This window comes from Diceros bicornis, chromosome 10, assembly GCF_020826845.1.
Source record: "Diceros bicornis minor isolate mBicDic1 chromosome 10, mDicBic1.mat.cur, whole genome shotgun sequence".
In the NCBI taxonomy this organism is placed as follows: Eukaryota; Metazoa; Chordata; class Mammalia; order Perissodactyla; family Rhinocerotidae; genus Diceros; species Diceros bicornis.
In genome coordinates, this window is record NC_080749.1 from 21,951,936 (window position 1) to 21,969,973 (window position 18,038).

The 18,038-nt window shown below is 43.4% G+C and overlaps 1 long non-coding RNA gene across 1 annotated transcript in view; it reads left to right on the plus strand.

Annotated features, from left to right (window-relative positions):
* The window catches only part of LOC131410691 (uncharacterized), an 83,523-nt gene extending 73,220 nt beyond the window's left edge, over positions 1 to 10,303 (plus strand). The window contains exon 3 of the long non-coding RNA XR_009221386.1: positions 10,237 to 10,303. This is a non-coding gene — a long non-coding RNA (uncharacterized LOC131410691). The remainder of the gene's footprint in view (positions 1 to 10,236) is intronic.
* Positions 10,304 to 18,038: the final 7,735 nt, after the last annotated feature.

An 18,038-nucleotide genomic window follows, 5' to 3' on the forward strand; every position in this document is an offset into this window, starting at 1 on the left:
TCAGGCACTGGGTTGTGGTTGTTTTGGAGATGGAGTCTCTGTACCTACTTTTCAGCCTCATGAATTCTCATTATCATCTCCCTGGGTATAACAAACAAGTATAACACTAAAAATACTGCCTTCTTAGGGACAGTATTACCGGTGTGGAGACACAAGATTACTTGCAAACGAGGAGACAAAAGTGGCTTCAATAAAATTACTTCCCATCAAGTGTAATAAACATGTACAATATGTTATTATTAAGGACCTTTGAGGCAGACACATTAATGAGATATGGAGACAACTAAATGAGATTTTAAGTAAAAAAAAAAAAAAACCAACAAAGAGAGAGTGAGAATAAAGATGAATGTAAAGAAAAGAGGAAAATGGAAAATGAGGGAAACAAAGAGGAACAGGTATGATGAAAATAATGACTTTCTCTGCTTTCAGTTTTAAAAATAAGACACATTTCTCAGATATGAAACATGGTCCATTATCTGTCAGTGGTGTTCTGTGTGGTCTTTAGGCAGCAAATATATGCCATAAAATAAACTTCATACTCCCCACTCCCTCCTTTTTAGGAGTGGCACAAATCTAGCCTGTTTGGAAAATTGGTTCTTGATGACAGTTTTTCCACCTTTGCTGGAGAAATTCATTGACGCGTGTGATGTGTGTGTGTGCGTGTTTATGCTGTGGTTCATAGATTTTATGATAAATGCTCTTTTACACATTTTAACATCTCTGAAACCAAGGTATGTCTCAGGGTTTAATTGGCAGCATTTTTTTTTTCTTTCTTGATGGCTCACAAAATAATGTTGCATATTATAATCAGCCACATCTTAGGTTGTAAATGTGCTGTATTTAGAGGCAGAGTGGGAGTCGAGAAGGAGGAAGAGGAGAGAAGTGGGAGAAAATATAATGCCTTGTATAATGGCATAATTTAGAAAAAACTTTTTTTTTTTTTTTACTTCAGTTCCTATTATTTATTTGTATGATTATTTGGAAATAAAAATGACATTTGCTTATATTCTTTGGATGAATCTGTGAAAATTGTTAAACTCTTCTTTCTGAATTTTCCTTCACTTTTTTCTCTTCCCCCTTCTCTGCTTCTCATATATTTGTGATTTCGGCTTGGCGCGAGCTCCACATTTACAACTTTCCAAAAGGTGCACGTGACTTAGATCAACTGGTAATTTGAGAAGAATCAGCCATGACAAGATCTGAGAACAGCCCCAGAGCTGTACCATGAGGTGGGACACAAATGCTCCTTAATATCTTAGAGAATTCCACTTCTGCTAAGTTCAGACACATTGATGTGTGCCCAAGCTGTGCTTCTGCTTCTATTTCTCATTTCTGGTTTTCTGGATGCAAACCCATGCTAGATGCCAAGCAATTGCAAGCTTCAGCTCACCAGCTATGAAATAAAGGGGTCTTGGTTCTCTCCCACAGGAGGGAATTGCTTTTAACACTTCAGAGCAATTCCTTTGGTTCTTTCTGCAGCTCTAGGTCTTGGGGACCTACACTTGGAGGTGAAGGCATTAACTATCATGGGCTCAGTTGGCATGTCATCCATCACACAGAGGGAGACAAAGTGCAGCTGGAAATGCAGTGCCTGGCACCCTCGGGTCAGGAGCCTTGAATGTTGAATTTTCGTGCAGGATGAGGCATTGCTTAAACTCCTTTTGAATTTTTGATGCAATTGAACTCAGATGAACTAGTGATAGACTACGGTGCTGGATCAGCAAGATGGTACGGCTGGAGGTTATGGAGGAGAGAGCAAAGGTGTCTATCTGGATATTGGCTGCTGACAATTAGGTGATGAGTTTGGATAATAGGTAATAGAGAGAAAGCAGTAGCTTACAGTCTCTGGCTGTATCTGTCACCCAAACAGCTGGCACAAATTCAGTGAAAAATATTCATCAAGTCAATTGAGCCATATTAGTGTAGCAAGATTTAAGAGTTCTGGGCATGCACTCATTGCAGACAGTAGAAATTTAGTGATGTTCACTTGTGTCCTATGCAAATGTTCTTTTATGCATCCATACAGTTACCAGTTTCATCAACCTAATCTTTCCTTGCCAGAAACCAAACAAAATGTCACCTTCCTTTTGGAGAGATTTCGTCACTGGTAGAAACATAATTTCACTTATCCAGTGAGAGGAATGTTGACACTGACAAGAAGATAGTACCTTTTACCTTCAAAACTGTCTTATAGGAAACAATTTAAGCTAAAATTGCTTTTTCTTCCATTTTTCTCAGTTTTATCAGCAATGATTACTCCCTTTGCTGCTCTGCCAAGTCAACCAGCGTCCAAAGTGCCTGAGACCGATCTGTCAGTTTCTGGTTTAAAATGAAGATTAAATATCCCTCTGCGAGATCTTGGGTTTTGGGCACGTATGGGGACCTTGAGAGAGGTTTAGTGTCCTGGTAAGGCAAAGCTTGTAGCTGTGAGGGGCTGGAGGGGACTTGAAAGCTCGCTGCCATGAGAGCCCCAATGCTGGGGCTGCCTCTCTGAGCATCATGCCTACAAGGTGGTGATTGAACAAGGTCACTGCAGGAAGAAGAGCCATCCCAGGTTCCGAGAAAGGACCTATATGGGAACAGGGAGAGGAGTAGGTCAGGCAGGAAAGAACCAAGGGGAGTAATAAGGGAGTGGGCTCCATGTCTATGTCTCCAACTAGAGGTGGGTACCTTTGTGGTTAGGAGTGTACCTTGGGAGTCACACTGCCTACCTTTAAATCCTGACTCCCCCTCTTTTTTTTTTTTTTTTTTGGTGAGGAAGACCAGCCCTGAGCTAACATCCGATGCCAATCCTCCTCTTTTTCGCTGAGGAAGATTGGCCCTGGGCTAACATCTGTGCCTATCTTCCTCTACTTTATATGGGACGTTGGCACAGCATGGCTTGACAAGCGGTGCATTGGTGCACCCCCGGAATCCGAACCTGTGAACCCTGGGCCACCGAAGTGGAGTGCACGCACTTAACCACTTGCGCCACCGGGCTGGCCCCCTGACTCCCCCTCTTTCCAGCTCTGTGACCTTTGCTGAACTACCAACTCTTTCTGAGCCTTAGTTCCTCATCTGTAAAATGAGGGTAATAATGATTTCTACTTCACTGGAGCTTTGATGATAACGCATGTAGATAATTTAGCATAGTTCCTGTCACATAGCAAGTGCTCAATAAATGTTACGCTAGCTTTTTATTCCTTCATCAATCATATCGGTCTTTCACATCAGACCATGAACTCTTGTGAGATGAGCGTTCTGTCTCATTCATCATTTTACTCTTGCTTCCTTCACCTCTCAGCAACCTTAGAATGATGCCCATGATGGTGTCCTTTGTTTCCATGAAATCATTCTCTCCTGGTTCACTTCATACCCCACTGGCTGCTCCTTCTCATTTTCTTTGCAGCATCTTCCTCCTGCACTAAATGTCTGAATATCAGCTTCTTCCTTGGGTTCTCCTCTCTCTTTGTTCATTCTTCCAACTCCAAAATTGGTATCTCCTGAGCTGATCTCTCCTCTGAGCCCCAGACTCACAGAGCCGGATTTTTACTAGGTATCTCCACTTGGATGTCTCATAGACAAGTTGAATTTCAGAAACTTAAGAGTTCAAAATCAAGACTATGTTCCCCTATTTCCCTTATCAAATCATCTCAACATATGGCCCCACTATCCATCTAATTGCTCCAGCAGAAACCCAACAGTCACCTTCTTCTCTTCCCATATCCGATCTATTAGCAAGTCCTCTTGGTTCAGCCTCCGAGCGGTCTCAGAGCCAGCTACTTCCCTCAACTTCTAGTGCTAGCACTGGAATCCAGGCCCTCTTTGTCTCTTTCCTGGAATATTACAGCAGTCTCCTAACTGTTCTCCTTGTCTTTACCACTGGCCTCCAACAGTCCATTTTGCATGCGCAGCCAGAGAAGTCTTTTAAAAACATAGTTGGATCACGTCCGCTCTCTGACTGAAATTCGTCATGGCTTCTTTTGCCCATAGCATAAAACCCCGAATCCCGAAAGAGCCTACAAAGCCCTGTAGGATCAGTCCCGTCTGTTTCTCAAGCACCCTGCAAACTCATTTCCTGTACTCACCATTCTCCAGTCAGAGAAGCCTTCTTTAAGCTTGTTTCATGCTCCGGGATATTTTCTGGGGTTGTTCCTGCTGCTTACAATCCCTTTCTCCCAGCTTCCATGGCCGCCCTTCTCATTCTTCAGAGCTTGTCTTGAATGTCACTTTCCAGTGCAGGCCACCCATGCCCTAGTACTCTCTGTCTCAGCCTCCTGTTTATTTCCTTCCTAGCACATGCCACAATTTGTATTTTTTTTAATTTAATTGTTTTGTGTCTCTTTCTCCTACCAGGGCACAGGGATCACATGCAGGTCATTCACTGAGGTATCCCCAGTGCCTAACACAGTGCCTGGCACATAGTAGGACTCTGCAAATACCTTGAATGAATGAATCTAACAAAGTGCTCAGTAGATGTGCATGGAATGAATGAGCAAAGTTAGTGACGCCTGAAAGTGTGTGATTCTTTTTAGGGGTGATGGCATTGTTACCAAGAGATAAAGTGTTAAGCCCAATGGATGCAGCATGATATAGGGGAAAAACTGGAAACTTTGATGCAGAAAGATATAGCTTGAGTTGTGGCTCTGCCTCTAATTAGCTGTGTGACCTTGGAAGTGTTTCTTAACTACTCTCAGCTTTAATTTTCTCATTTGTAAAATGAGGATTCAACATCTTTTCCTCAGAGGATGTCGTGAGGAGTAAACGTGATAATGTATGTAAATCCCCTTGCATAGAGCTAACACAGGATAGGCTCAACATCTGGTCGTCATTTCTTTCCTTCTACCGAAACAAAACCAGAATTTCAGGCATCAGTGAGGTGGTGAGAAAGGTAGTTTTGAAGGAGAGAGGCCTTCCAGGTGCTGGCTCTCTCCCCTACCCTCAACCCCCAGTCACACTGCATTAGGAATCTCAGACCAGTGCAAGAATCACACTTTTTCCAGCAGTAAAAGTTGCCAATCATTGTGGGACATAAAAGCCAGGTAATTGCCTTTGCTTATCCTTCCTTGAAGTTGCAAATTTAAAATTTAAAATTCTCAGATCCTTCTGTTTGGAATATGACAGTAGTTTGGGGGGAAGCCCAGTGTCACTTTTTTTTTTTTTTCTAATTTTCTCAACTAGGTTTCATGATACCCTCCTGACTTTCACCTCCATTATCTGAAAGTCCACTAGGAGACATACCTGCAGGCCCATAAGAGCTCCTAACCCTGTTTTGATAATTGGCACTGTCTTATTTGTCTGAAAATCTACTCTCTGCCCTTCATCCTGTTCCACTGAGCAGGTAGATTGAACTTTTCCTGGGATCCTAACTGCTGCCTCTCGCTTGGCTTCCGGACTCCTTCCTTTCTCTTTTCCATCTCCGTCCTGTCCCTGTTCTCTCCACCTTCTTGCTCTTTTTTCCCCCACCCCTCCCTAGTCTCTTATCCCCACTATCTCCCCATTTAATGCTCATGTCATCATCTTTCTGCCCTATGGCCCTCCTTGACTAGGACAATTGGTGGAACAGACACTTGAGTGCCCCATGTCACATCCCTGAGTCTCCCTGTGATTTCACTGCAGCTGTGGAGGACAGTTTCAGGCCCTCCTTGCTTCTCTGTTCAAGGCCTTCTCCAATGCCAAGGCAGCCTGGAAGTTCAGGGGAGTTATTGCCCCAAGGGCGACTCGCAACCAAGGAGAGATTGGAGCAGTGACCCTTGGTTTTGGTGACTAATTGTATTTGGCATTTGAGGGACATGGAGGAGTACAGGGTGACTGCCAGGTTGTTGAGGTCAGGGAGACTGAGGAAGTCCCAGGGATGGTCCTAGTTCTGAAGATAGAGGACATAGGCAAAATAGCAAGTGAGAGTGAGCGCCCTCAGGGCAGGAGTCATGCTTTATTTATCTTTGTATTCCCAACATTAAGCATAGTACCAGCATGTAAGTGTTCACAAAATGTTTGCTGAAATAGCAAATCCATTTCTTCATGAGCCAGCACGTTTAGGGAAAGCTGTTATTTTGGTATGGCTTTCTCCAGAAAGCCAGGTGCAGCTACCCAGACACCATAATATTATCCTGGAGTTATTGATAGATTTTTATCTTTTAATGTTTGTTCCATTCTCATGCAAAACATCAGTATCAGATTCATAAAACTACTATTTCCTTGTCATTTGTCAAGCCACTTTGGAAGTCATTTGCTTTTTGGGGGGGATTAATCTTCTAGAATGTCAGTATTGCATGATGTTTCAGTAAGCATCCTAAGTGGTTCAGCAAACGTAAATTGTTTAGCATTTATATATCACTTACATTGTGTAGGAGCTCAACATTAGTTAATTCTCATGCTACTTAGAGATAAGTATCATTTCAAGCCGTGATTTGTATAAGTTTCAAGTTTATAAGTGTTCTCTGTCTGCTATTTCGTCAGTAGCTATTTCACTTTCGATCACTAAAACTTCTATTTAATTTTGTTTCCTGTACTTTTCGTGGGCTGGGAACCCATGACGACTTTTGTTTAATGTGCAACTGCTATTTGAATAGCTTGTGGCTCAGAGCTGGCCTCAAAGGTCCTACGTCTTACCTGGACATGTTCCTCAGAGTTAGAGTTTTCAGCAGGGGATAAACCAGGAAGTTTCTTCATGAATGGCAGAGTTGTCCTGGGTTCTAGATGTTCCCACCCTTGGGAGAATATCTACCAGACTTCACAAAAACCTCACCCCCAAACCTCCCCCACCTCCACTCCAGCTCCTTGAGTGGAGGAAGTGTGAGCATTAGCCCAGGAGTGAGTGCCAGTGTGCCCAGGAGATACTCGACTGAGACACCAAGGAGGACACCCCAGTGGTGCATGCGCCTCACAGGGAGGCTTGGCTGCTCCTTTGAGGGTCTGCATACCAGGAGGCTGGGAGGCAGCTGAATCCTGCCAGAGAAAACCACACACCACCTAGGCATGGTAGCAGAGACCACCAATGTTAGATCAACCCAGGGGTGGAACAAGGAGGCCTGCCTTCTCCCTGCTGACTCCAGGCTGTGCCTGTGGCTGGCGTGGACACTTCTACCACTGGGACCAGAACAGATATGAACTCCAGCAGTGGGGCACTGATGTGACAGACACTGCTCCATCCTAATACCATGAAGAATCCCCTTGTACTCAGATGCCTTCCAGGGATGAAGAAGTTTGAGGGGTGAATTTGAATTTAAGTCAATATTTTCCCCCAAAGAAAGTCTTGAATTAGAAAAGACTGAATTATCTTATACTGGGGGAGTAAAAGTTTTCCACTATCAACAGAAATGGAAGCCCAAGAGCTGAGCCGAGATCAGTTATAAATAAATTTTTAAAAATTAATTTTGCAAATTTTATAAACTCCCATGACTATCTGACATTCTATCAATTATTTTGTTATTATTCCCTTCAGCAAATGGGGAAATTGAGGCCTAGAGGCATTAAATTCCTCACTCGAAGACACCCAACTAGTAAAGGGGGTGCTGTTTTCCAAGCCAGGTCCTTCTGACCTCAGGTCTATCTGATCTTTGCTCTTAACCTTTACCCTAACGGATTATTAGTGCTTCCTAAATTTTCCCACCAAAGTGCTCTTAAGAGGCAGAGGAGCTTGGTTGCATAGCCCTCCCATGGTGCGGTGTGGAGGTCGGAGGGTGAAGGCTGGTTAGGGGTTAAATCAGACATGGTAGGCAACTTGGAATTTCTGAGAATCTCTATTTTTTTCAAAAATAATATTTGATATGAATACTATATATTTTGTATTCTGCTATATATGTTTTCTCTACTTTTGAGATGTTCTACATTATGTGACATTTAGAAAAATGAGTTTCTTAGATAAGCCATGTTTATCCTCTCGCTCTAAGTATAACTCAGCAAACCTTGGTGAGCCTTCCAGGGAACAAACATCCCAATTTTAGAACCAGGGGGTGGTCTCAGGCAGGTGTAAGCTGGGGAGACAAAACGGATTCATGTGATAAAAGAAGCCTAAAGCAAAATAGAAAACATTTGTACCACTGCATGAGAAATCAAAGAAATCAAGAGTGTGTGTATGAGAGAGAGAGAGAAGAAAGATATTGATTGATTGATTGGACCAGAAGGTTAGAACAGGGTGTTAATGGAGGCTACTGGTGCCCATGGGCCTATGTGGCTGATTAATTTTACAGGTTGGAGCAGGAGGTAACTGAGACTGAAGTTGTTAGTTTGGTCATCATGTGGGTCATCCACAGCCACAGACCCCTCTCCTGGCCATGTCTATGAAGGGAGTGGGTCTCTGGATCTGCTTGGTGAGAGTAATTGTCCTCAAGACATATGGAACTAGAGAAAGAATCACTCAGGGGGTGGGACTCTAACTGTCTGCAGATATATTCTGGTCTCTAGAAATGCTCTCTCGCTGCTCCTTTCTGTCTCTGGGGATAAGTTTTTATTAATTAAATAACCTTCTGATTCCTAGTTTGTTCTCCAGAAGAGTATCCTAGATATTGGACATGAATATTCCCATTATTAGAAAGACTATATTTCTTTATTGTAAGCTGATAGTTAACATCCTGGTTTAGTGAACATCTGTTCCCATAGCCAATAATAGTGCCACACTTGGGTCAACAGAAGAAGTCAGGTTTTGCATCTGCAAAGCTGAGGTACAGTCTCTGGGACCCTTGATAGAACCTGCAGACATGAAGACGAAATCTCTCTTTAGGGCCAGGTCTGAGCAGCTGGCCAGCTAGTTTCACCCACCACTTCAATGCCATCTTTCAGTAGAAGGATCAATCTTGTACCTAGGAGTCATGAATACACTTATAAAAATGTTCAATCTCTTTAATAAGCAGAGGAATGCAGATAGCAAAGTGACTTGGCATTCTTTTCTTAGCAAATTGGCAAAATAATAATACCCAGTTTTGGGGAGGGTGTAGAGAAACTGTCCTTTCATATTGCTTGTGAGAGGGTAAATTGGTGCAGCCTTTCACTTTTTTTTTCTTATGTAGTAAAAGATTTAAAAATGCCATGTCCTTTGATTTACAAATTCTACATCCAGGAATTAATCCCAAGGAAATAGATGATAATTATAGTATTGCTTATAACAGTGAAAAACTATACATCCCCTATTGTACATGCCCTTCAGTAGGGAGTGCCTAAGTAGGTTGTGCTTCATATACATGATAGCATACGACTAGGCCACTAAAATCATCATGCAGCAGTACGTTCACAGACGTGGAAAGATGTTCCTGATCTGGTTATGTGAAGAAATATTGGACAACACGTGTATAGTCTAATCCCGTTTTTGAATGTCTGAGAAGATATATGTGGGTATATTTGTATATGGACACAGATGTATGTTTGTGTATATGTACATATGCCCATTAACAATGGATATCTCTGAGAAATGGGATGGCGACTGCTTCCAACAGAAATCCAACTGGTCTCTTACCGTTGCTGAGACAAAAGAAGACCCCTTGGTGTTAGTCTATAGGCTTCCTAACTTTGCCCACCATCCTTGTGTTAGTAGTCCCTTGGTCTGGTTTTTTAGACCTGGCCAAGCTAGCTTCTGGCTGCTGCTCTCAACTGCTGCTTGCTGTGTATTCCTGATTATTCCACTTCTGCTCCATATCCTCCTTGCCGCCAATCCTGAACCCCTCACACCACTGGGGTTTGACTCTTTCCTAGTCCACAAGCATCTCCGTTAGTTTTCTGGCTGCAGTTGTTCTTTGCCAAGTTGGTGCCTTTGGGACTTGACTTCCTTGTCCCTTTCCTGGTTCTCCCAGCTGTACGTGTGCCCGATTAGTCAGCTTGCTTCTGTGGTTTCTTAGCCACCTGCGGTGAGGCCGTGCTATCTGTTTGGCTTTTGCCCATCCCTGATGTGTTTCTTCCATCTCCCATATGATCTCCACTGCCCCCATGCCTTTGACTGCCCACATGGCAGGACCTGTCACTCATTCCTGGAGAACATCCAGGACAGTGGGGTTGAGTGGGAGTGAGTTCACCTTCTGGAGGACTGGCTGAGATCCAGGCAGCTTTGCTGGTGACCTGTCCTGCCACCTCTATTAAGCGTGACTTGTGCCTGGGATGGGTGACATTGTCTTTCCACAGAGAACTGGGCTTAGCTTGTGCATGGAAAATGGCTTCACTGACGGGTAGAACAATGGGATTTAGAAAAAAAGAGTTATAGAAACCAGGAATGATTTAGTGCTGTACTTTGAAAGCATTACTTAAACTCTTTCTCTCTTTCTCATTTAGGATCTTTACTCTTTGTCAGGCAGCCCTGAGACATCATTGAGAAGAAGGTGCCGGAACCACAGATATTCTCAGGCAGGTGAACTTGTTCTATTACTTATTATATGATAATCTTGGGCAAGTTGCTTACCCTTTTTGACTTTCAGTTTCCTCACCTTATAGAAAGAAGGAGGCTTAGTAATAACCATAACGATAATAGTTATTTATTGTGTATTTACTATAAGCCAGCTACTATGCTAAACCCTTTAATTTAATCCTCCTAACAATAAGATGGTAGGTATACTATTAATTTTCCCTTTTACAGGTTGGGAAAGGACATTTTAAAGAGCTTAAATATCTAAGTTCAGACAACTTGTAAAGATGGAACAAGTATTTGAACCCAGTCAGCCAACTATGAGCCCAGGCTCCCAGTCTACACAATTTGCCTCCCCTGTGAACCAATGTAGGTGAAGTACATCATTCAATGAAGCACATACTAAGTGCTCAAAAATTGCCCCCTCCTAGGGGCCTCCTGAGTTGACATGAGGTCAGGCTTTGGAGTCAGAGGTTCTCCTCTTTATGGATATCCCAGGACTTTACAACTAAAACCCAGGAGAGGGGCCAGGTGCATCTGTCTGTCTTGTATCTGAGACTGTAGGCTGAATCTTTCATTCCCTATGTGACAGTGAGCAATGAACCTCCAGTTTATGATCTCCCACTCTCTTTATGGAGCCTCTGTTCCTATACCCCATCAATCATTGTCACTTTGAATTTTTGCAGTATCTTACAAAATCAGCCTACGTTGATCTTTCCGTTGATTTAAATCTCCTGCAATGAAGATCTATGCCTATCTTGTCCCCCTGAAATGGGTATCGTACCACATAGAATCTTCAGCAGCAAACCCTGGACAATGACAACAAGGACAATAGCAATTACATCAGCCACCGCGATTAATGTTACCCCAGACCCCACAACATGGGCACCCACTGTTTGGTGCACTAATAGCTAAGCTCAGGGGTCTCAAACTCTAATTCCTGCTGGGCCAGCAGCTTAAATGAGGAAGCAGTCCAGGTGGACAGCAGTGAACCTAGAGCCTGTGGCCTCACCAAAGAGGAATCTGCTACTTAGCTCTGGCCGAATGTTGCCATGCTGGACTACAGGCTCACTTTTGTCAGATTTTTACATTTCTCAAAAGAGATTGTAAATATAGATTTTTACATACAATTTCTCAATGTAAAAATGTTGGCAAATAATTCACGTTAAAAAAATCCTCATCTGGGGCCAGCCCATGGCGTAGCGGTTAAGTGTGCACGCTCCGCTGCTGGCGGCCCAGGTTCAGATCCTGGGCACGCACAGATGCACCACCTGTCAGGCCATGCTGAGGCAGCGCCCCGTAGAAAAGTGGAGGAAGATGGGCACAGATGTTAGCCCAGGGCCAGTCTTCCTCAACAACAAGAGGACGATTGGCATGGATGTTAGCTCAGGGCTGAGCTTCCTCACCAAAAAAATAAAATAAAATAAATAATAAAAAAATAATAATAAGATTAAGAAATTATATTCCTCAAAGAATTGAAAACAGAGATGCCCTATGACCCAGCCATCCCACTACTGGGAATCTATCCAACGAACCTGAAATCAACAATCCAAAGAGGCTTATGCACCCCTATGTTCATTGCAGCATTATTCACCATAGCCAAGTAGTGGAAGCAACCTAAGTGTCCCTCGACTGACGATTGGATTAAGAAAATGTGGTATATATATACAATGGAATACTACTCAGCCATAAAAAAGGACAAAATCGTCCCATTTGCAACAACATGGATGAGCATGGAGGGTATTATGTTAAGTGAAGTAAGCCAGAAGGAGAAAGACAAACACTGTATGATCTCACTCATGTGGAATATAAACCAACACATGAACAGAGAAAACTGCATTGTGGTTACCAGGGGCAATGGAAGTGGGGGGTGGGCACAAGGGCTGAAGGGAGTCATATATATGGTGATGGACAAACAAAAATGTACAACCTAAAATTTCACAATGTTAAAAACTATTAAAACATCAATAAAAAAAAAAATCCTCATCTGTGGGCTGCATACCATTTGCTTTTACAATCTCTGACCTAGCCCTTTTAGGTCACTGAGTGAACACCACACAATAATAATGATATAAGCCATGATCGTGCGAAAGTGGATATAATGAAAGGTTTGTGTACCAGAGTCTCTGAAGAACTTTTGCAAGGTCGCTGCCACTTTAAGAGGCAGCCTAGGACTCCCAAGCCTCACCAGTGTGACTGCACTAATTGCTATGGCTTCCATGCCAATTCCAGGTTCCCATCCTGGTTTCCTCGTTTTTATTTTTTTGTCTTTAACATTCCTTGTGCTCCCTTCTGGCCTGATCTCCTACCAGCTGAGCACAGTTGGCTCGGTTCTTGAGTGATTCTTCTTTTGGCTTTGGTGCCCTCCATGTCCTTCTTTGAAAGGAACTGAGCTGCCCATGCACACTGAAGCTCTGCCAGAGGCGAGGCTTTCCCCAGCTGGGCTCCACGAGCCCCCAGAACCTCAACTCTTGAGGCCTATGCTGCTCCTCCCAGCTTCACCATCTACTCCACTGGGAGTCTTTGATGTGGAAACCTACGTGTGGATTCTAGCCATGTAATGCAGTCTCTATGTGTCCACACTGGACAAATGACACAGAAGGACCCTGAGCAAAGATCTCACCCAGTGCTTCTGGGTCCTCAGTGGGACCTTCATAGTCATCACTAGATGCAGTCTGACCTCATGGCTATAGTGACCCACATCACGCACTTAGCCAAGGAGTTCTGAATAGCTGGTTCAGGTGGAAGTGTGGGCATAAATGATTTCTGATCTGTCTGGGTTTCTCACCTGGGACTGACACGAACACAGTGGGAGTATTGACATTAGAGCCTATGGCAGTGGACCTGGTCAAGAGGGGAGGCAAGGTTATGTTCTGATTGGAGAGAGGCCCTGCCAGAAGCCTGTGGGATTGGGGCGGTTTGGGTTCTGGTTCACAAATGGGTTGGAATAGGAGCTTTAAGATCAAAGCTGTGAATAATCAGACAATGTTCGAGGCCTATTTAAATGTCAGCTTAAAGTGCCTGGGCCAGGCCAACTTTAAAATTCTCAGGAATTAGAGTTGGAGTTGGTTACATCATTTTCTGTTCAGAGGAAACCTATGTATTGAAGTGTTCTGTTTGAAGAATACTTATAGATTCTCAACATCTTCATTGTCTTACATTTTATCTGGACCTCTTACAAGTATTGACCAGCACCGAAGTTAGCAAAGCAAAAACACGTTAGTTGATACCCATGGAACTGACACTTTCCGGGAAAAGACAAAATTACTGATACATACTATTTTTTAAATCTGAGGACTTCCAGCAAATAAAGCCCCTTTGTCTTCCTGGCAAAGCTTTGGGAGTCACTTGAAGCTACTGGCCGTGGCCACGTGGCACAACGAGCAGACTATTTCTCCTTGCCTTCTCTAGGCTTGGCAGATGCAGCCTCCTGTGATCACGTGTGGTCCGCCCTCCTGGGATGCTTCCCCATTGGTCATGTCTTGGCTCCCAGATCCCGGGGAGCTGGGAGGGACAGCGTCTCGGCCTTGCAGAGCATTCAGGCTCTAGGTTTGCATTTACTATAGCTGACAATTTTCATTTTTGACGAGTTAAACAGTCTTCTTGGTATATTGGTGATTCACTGCAGGGCATTAGTGCAAGTTTGTGTGGAACAGAAAGTTTGTAACATTGATTTGTGGAAATGAGGTAAGAGAGATGCTGGGTCTTCAGATGAGTGGGTGTCTTTAGGGTCATCACAGTTGCTGATCCTGGGCTCAGGAGGGGCAGGATGTTGAACTATGGTGAGTGGGACCTAGGCTTTCACTTTTTTTTTCCCAAAGGCAATCAATGATAGCTGAATCGGGGCCAGCACACTCTTTCACTTGGACTTCAATCATTCATTCCCCAAACATTTATTGAGCACCTACTATGTGCCGGGGATATTTTGGGTGATGGAAATATAGCAATGTCCTTATGGATCTTTCACTCTAGTTGTGGAAGGCAATAAACACAAGCAAATGATGTCATATAATGATGTATGCTGTAAAGAACCTTAAGTAGACTAATGGGATAGAAAAAGGTGGCAGGGGTTGTTTTATGAGATTTGGTCAGCAAAGGGCACTCCAAGGGGGTGACTTGTAAGCTGAGACCTGAACCACAAGGAAGGGGCAGCCACATGGAGATCAAGGGAGAGAAGACCCAGAGCAGAGGGAACAGCAGGTGCAAAGGCTCTGAAAATACAACACACTTGCCGTTGTTTGAGGGAAGAAAAAGACCCGTGCAGGTGGAGCCTTGTGAGCAAAGGAGAGAGTGGAAGGAGGCGAGGTCAGGGGAAAGTCAGAGGGGTCTTATAAGCAAGGTCAGGAATTTACATTTCATTCCAATCGCCTCTTTCAACCAACGAGAAGGAAGGTTCTGGATTTAGAAAAGCAACATTAATTATAGGCTCCTGGATGGAACCAGACAACTGTCCTTGTTAATTACACGCCCCACATTTATACCAGAGAGTGACCAAGTTGGTGTCCAGACCTGGGCCTGTCTACCCCAAAGCGTGTGCCTTCCTGACCCTGCTCTGCCTTGCCTTCCACCCGATACTGAACAGAGAGATTGTGTGTCATAGAGGATGTGGTTCTGGAGCTATCCCCACCCCCACTGTGATCACCTACTGCTCTGAGCCTCAGGGTCCTCATCATACAAACAGACCTCAGGTGAGCAAAAGACCCTGGCAAGGCATTACCCGTGAGGAAAGGTTTTATAGCCCAGGGTACGAGTGCTGAGAAAGGATTTCATCACAGTGTCAAAATAATTGAAGAGCATTTTATGAGGAATAGTAAGTGTTACCTGTTTTCATTGAGGACAGAACAAGATGATAAATTTCTTTTAAGTAGAAGTTCTTAATTGATGTCTTTAGACCTCTAGAGGGTCCATGAAGGCAGTAGTGGAGTCCACAAGCTATTTTCCACATTTCAAAAATCTTTAATCTCTAATGGAACCACTTAGGCAGAATCTATCTACTAAAGCTGATTACACACATACCCTAGGGCCCAGGAGTTCCTCTCCTAGGTATCGAAACTAGATACAGAAAGGCTTACATAAATTCCCCAAAAGACAGGTGTCAGAATGTTCAAAGCAGTACTATTGGAAATAGCCAACACCTGGAAATTACCCAAATGCCTGTCAATGGTAGAACTGATAAATAAATTATAATATATTCACACAATAGAATATGCACTAGGCACTGAGAATGCATGATCTTTAATGATGTATAACATAGATCTTAGCTAATGTTGACTGAAAGTAGCTAGAGACATACATACTGTGAGAACTATTTACAGAAAGTCCGAAGACAGGGAAACTACTCTATGTACTGGAAGTCAGGATAGGGTTTACCCCTAAGGAGTGGTGGTGCATAGTGATTGGAAGGGAGGGTGAGGGTGCCGACAATCAAGGGTGCTGATGGTGTTCTGTTTCTTGATCTGGGTTCTGGTTATATGGGTGTGTTCAGTTTGCAAAGATAAATTGAGCAATACACTTATGATATGTGTGCTTTTCTATACCATATTATACTTCAAGTAAAATTTAAAAAAACTTTTAATGGAAAGAGTATTTAAAACATTTAAGCAACCCCCACCAAAGGTTTAATGGAAATTATATGATAGCCATTCTTGGTTTTTATTACACACCCAGTTAAATATGACTTTTCATAATATAAGATGGAAAAGGAAATTAATTGTTGCTGGGAAAATAGCTTGGAAGGTAATAATTTTCAAAATGTGGCCCAAACCTAGGGAAAAAATAATGAATGATGGTCTTGGGGGACCACTTATGAAAGGCTTTGGAGTCAACAGGCTAAATTTTAAAACAAACTGTCTCACTAGTGGTGTGTTTGTTACCAAGGGAGTTCGTGGAAAGTTTGTGGTATTTCATAAATGTTATAAGAGAATGCTGTCATTCTGAGATGACTTAGATTCAGACCTTGCAAAACACAGGGAGATGGGTTAATGATCTTTTCCTGCCGGCATTTTCAGATTGGCTTGTTATGAGTTTCCTGTTCGGTGAGAGTGAGGGGAGGGTTCCTAGTTCATCTGAATTCCTCCCCTTTGCTCCATCTGGAGAACCTCAGGTGGCCAGCTGTGTTGTCCAACACTCTGATGCCACCTCTCTGTCAGTCATAAACAAGGGGGACCTCAGGAAAGGGGAGGAATCATATGCTGATGGAAAATGAGTTTGTCATGTGGATCAAGGAGACAAAGGGCTTATGTTCTGCTAGGACCAGGGTTTATTGCTGCTCTTGGCAACTGGGCAACATTCCGCCGTCTGCCAGCCACCCCTTGCCACCATCTGCCAGCCAGCCAGCCAATCCAGCTTCCTGCCTGTTGTGCGACTCAGTGGGGGAAGTCAGGCAGTCCATGTAACTGAGCCAATCCATCCTGGTGTTGCAAAGACAACGCCAGATTAGGGGTTGCTGCAGGTGGTGGTAGGGAAGTGAGAAACTGCCACCACTGTTGCCTTTCTCCATTGAGTTAGTTCCAGGACCATGGCGATGACTTCAGTCTGGATGCCTGGAGGAGCTGAGGGACAGCTGTCTCACCTGGAAGGACATGAAAACCCAGATGCTGGAAAGGAGGTGGAAGAGATCAGCAGCCAGACGTCAGCTGTCTTCTGCAGGAGACATATGACAGTGAGAAGAGTTCATCAAGAGCCATCTCCCCAGGCGTTGGACCCCAAGACTCAGCCAGTGATGCAGGATGGTGAGACGCCACTACCCAGCAGCCATTCTTGTCTTTCATCTGGATATCCACTCCTCCCCCTATTGGCTCAGGGGGTTAATCTGGATTAATCTAAGCCAAAATTAGGAGTCCAATTCTTCTTGCCAATGTTTGGTTTAGGGAGGGGAATTTATCCCAAATATAGCCAAAGAGAAGACAGGGTAAATATATTGGGGGATTTCTAGTAAATATTTCCTCCCAGGAAAGAGTGGCCTCATTGTTGCGTCTTGATGTAATCCCTGAAATGGCTGCAGCCATTTTGTGACCATGAGGATAGCAGGCCTAGAGATAAGCCGACACATTTAGGTTGCTGGGGGAAAGACGGAAAGATCCTGGATCCCTCAGGACACCACAGAGCCCTTAAAATAAATAATCCTGAGCTGTCTCACCTCTGGACTTCCAATTATGGGAGCTAATCTGTTTCCACTATTGTTTAAGGTTTTGAGTTTTTGGTTACTTGCAGCCCAAACCTCCCCAGTTAATCTGAAGCTTCAGTCCAACTTTTCACCACTTGTATGCACATATTGTCAATTTCCAGCTGGAAAATTTTGCTTGGATATGTCCTGTGAACCATTATTTTTCAGGCTCAAAATATCTAAAGCTTAACTACTCATCTTTTCCTCAAATCTGCATCTCAAATTTATATTAAAATTAGTAATTTTTGACTTTTCCTACTTCCAATCTGTTAATACACCACACACAATCATACAATTTTATTTTAATAATCATATACAATAAAATTTTTTATGATTTATGAAATGCTTACTGTGTGGCAGGGCCTGTGCTAGGAACTTTTTGTAGATTTACATAAATTATTACAAATCCTTTAAACAGCACTGCAGGATAGACAAATTTTATTCGCATTGTGTATCTTAGGAAAATAAAGCACAGAGCTTTCAGGTAACTTTCCCTAAGTCACACAGCTTATCTTGGCTGAATGGGGATTTGAGCACAGTAAAGGCTTTCTCCCTGTGGATGCTCCT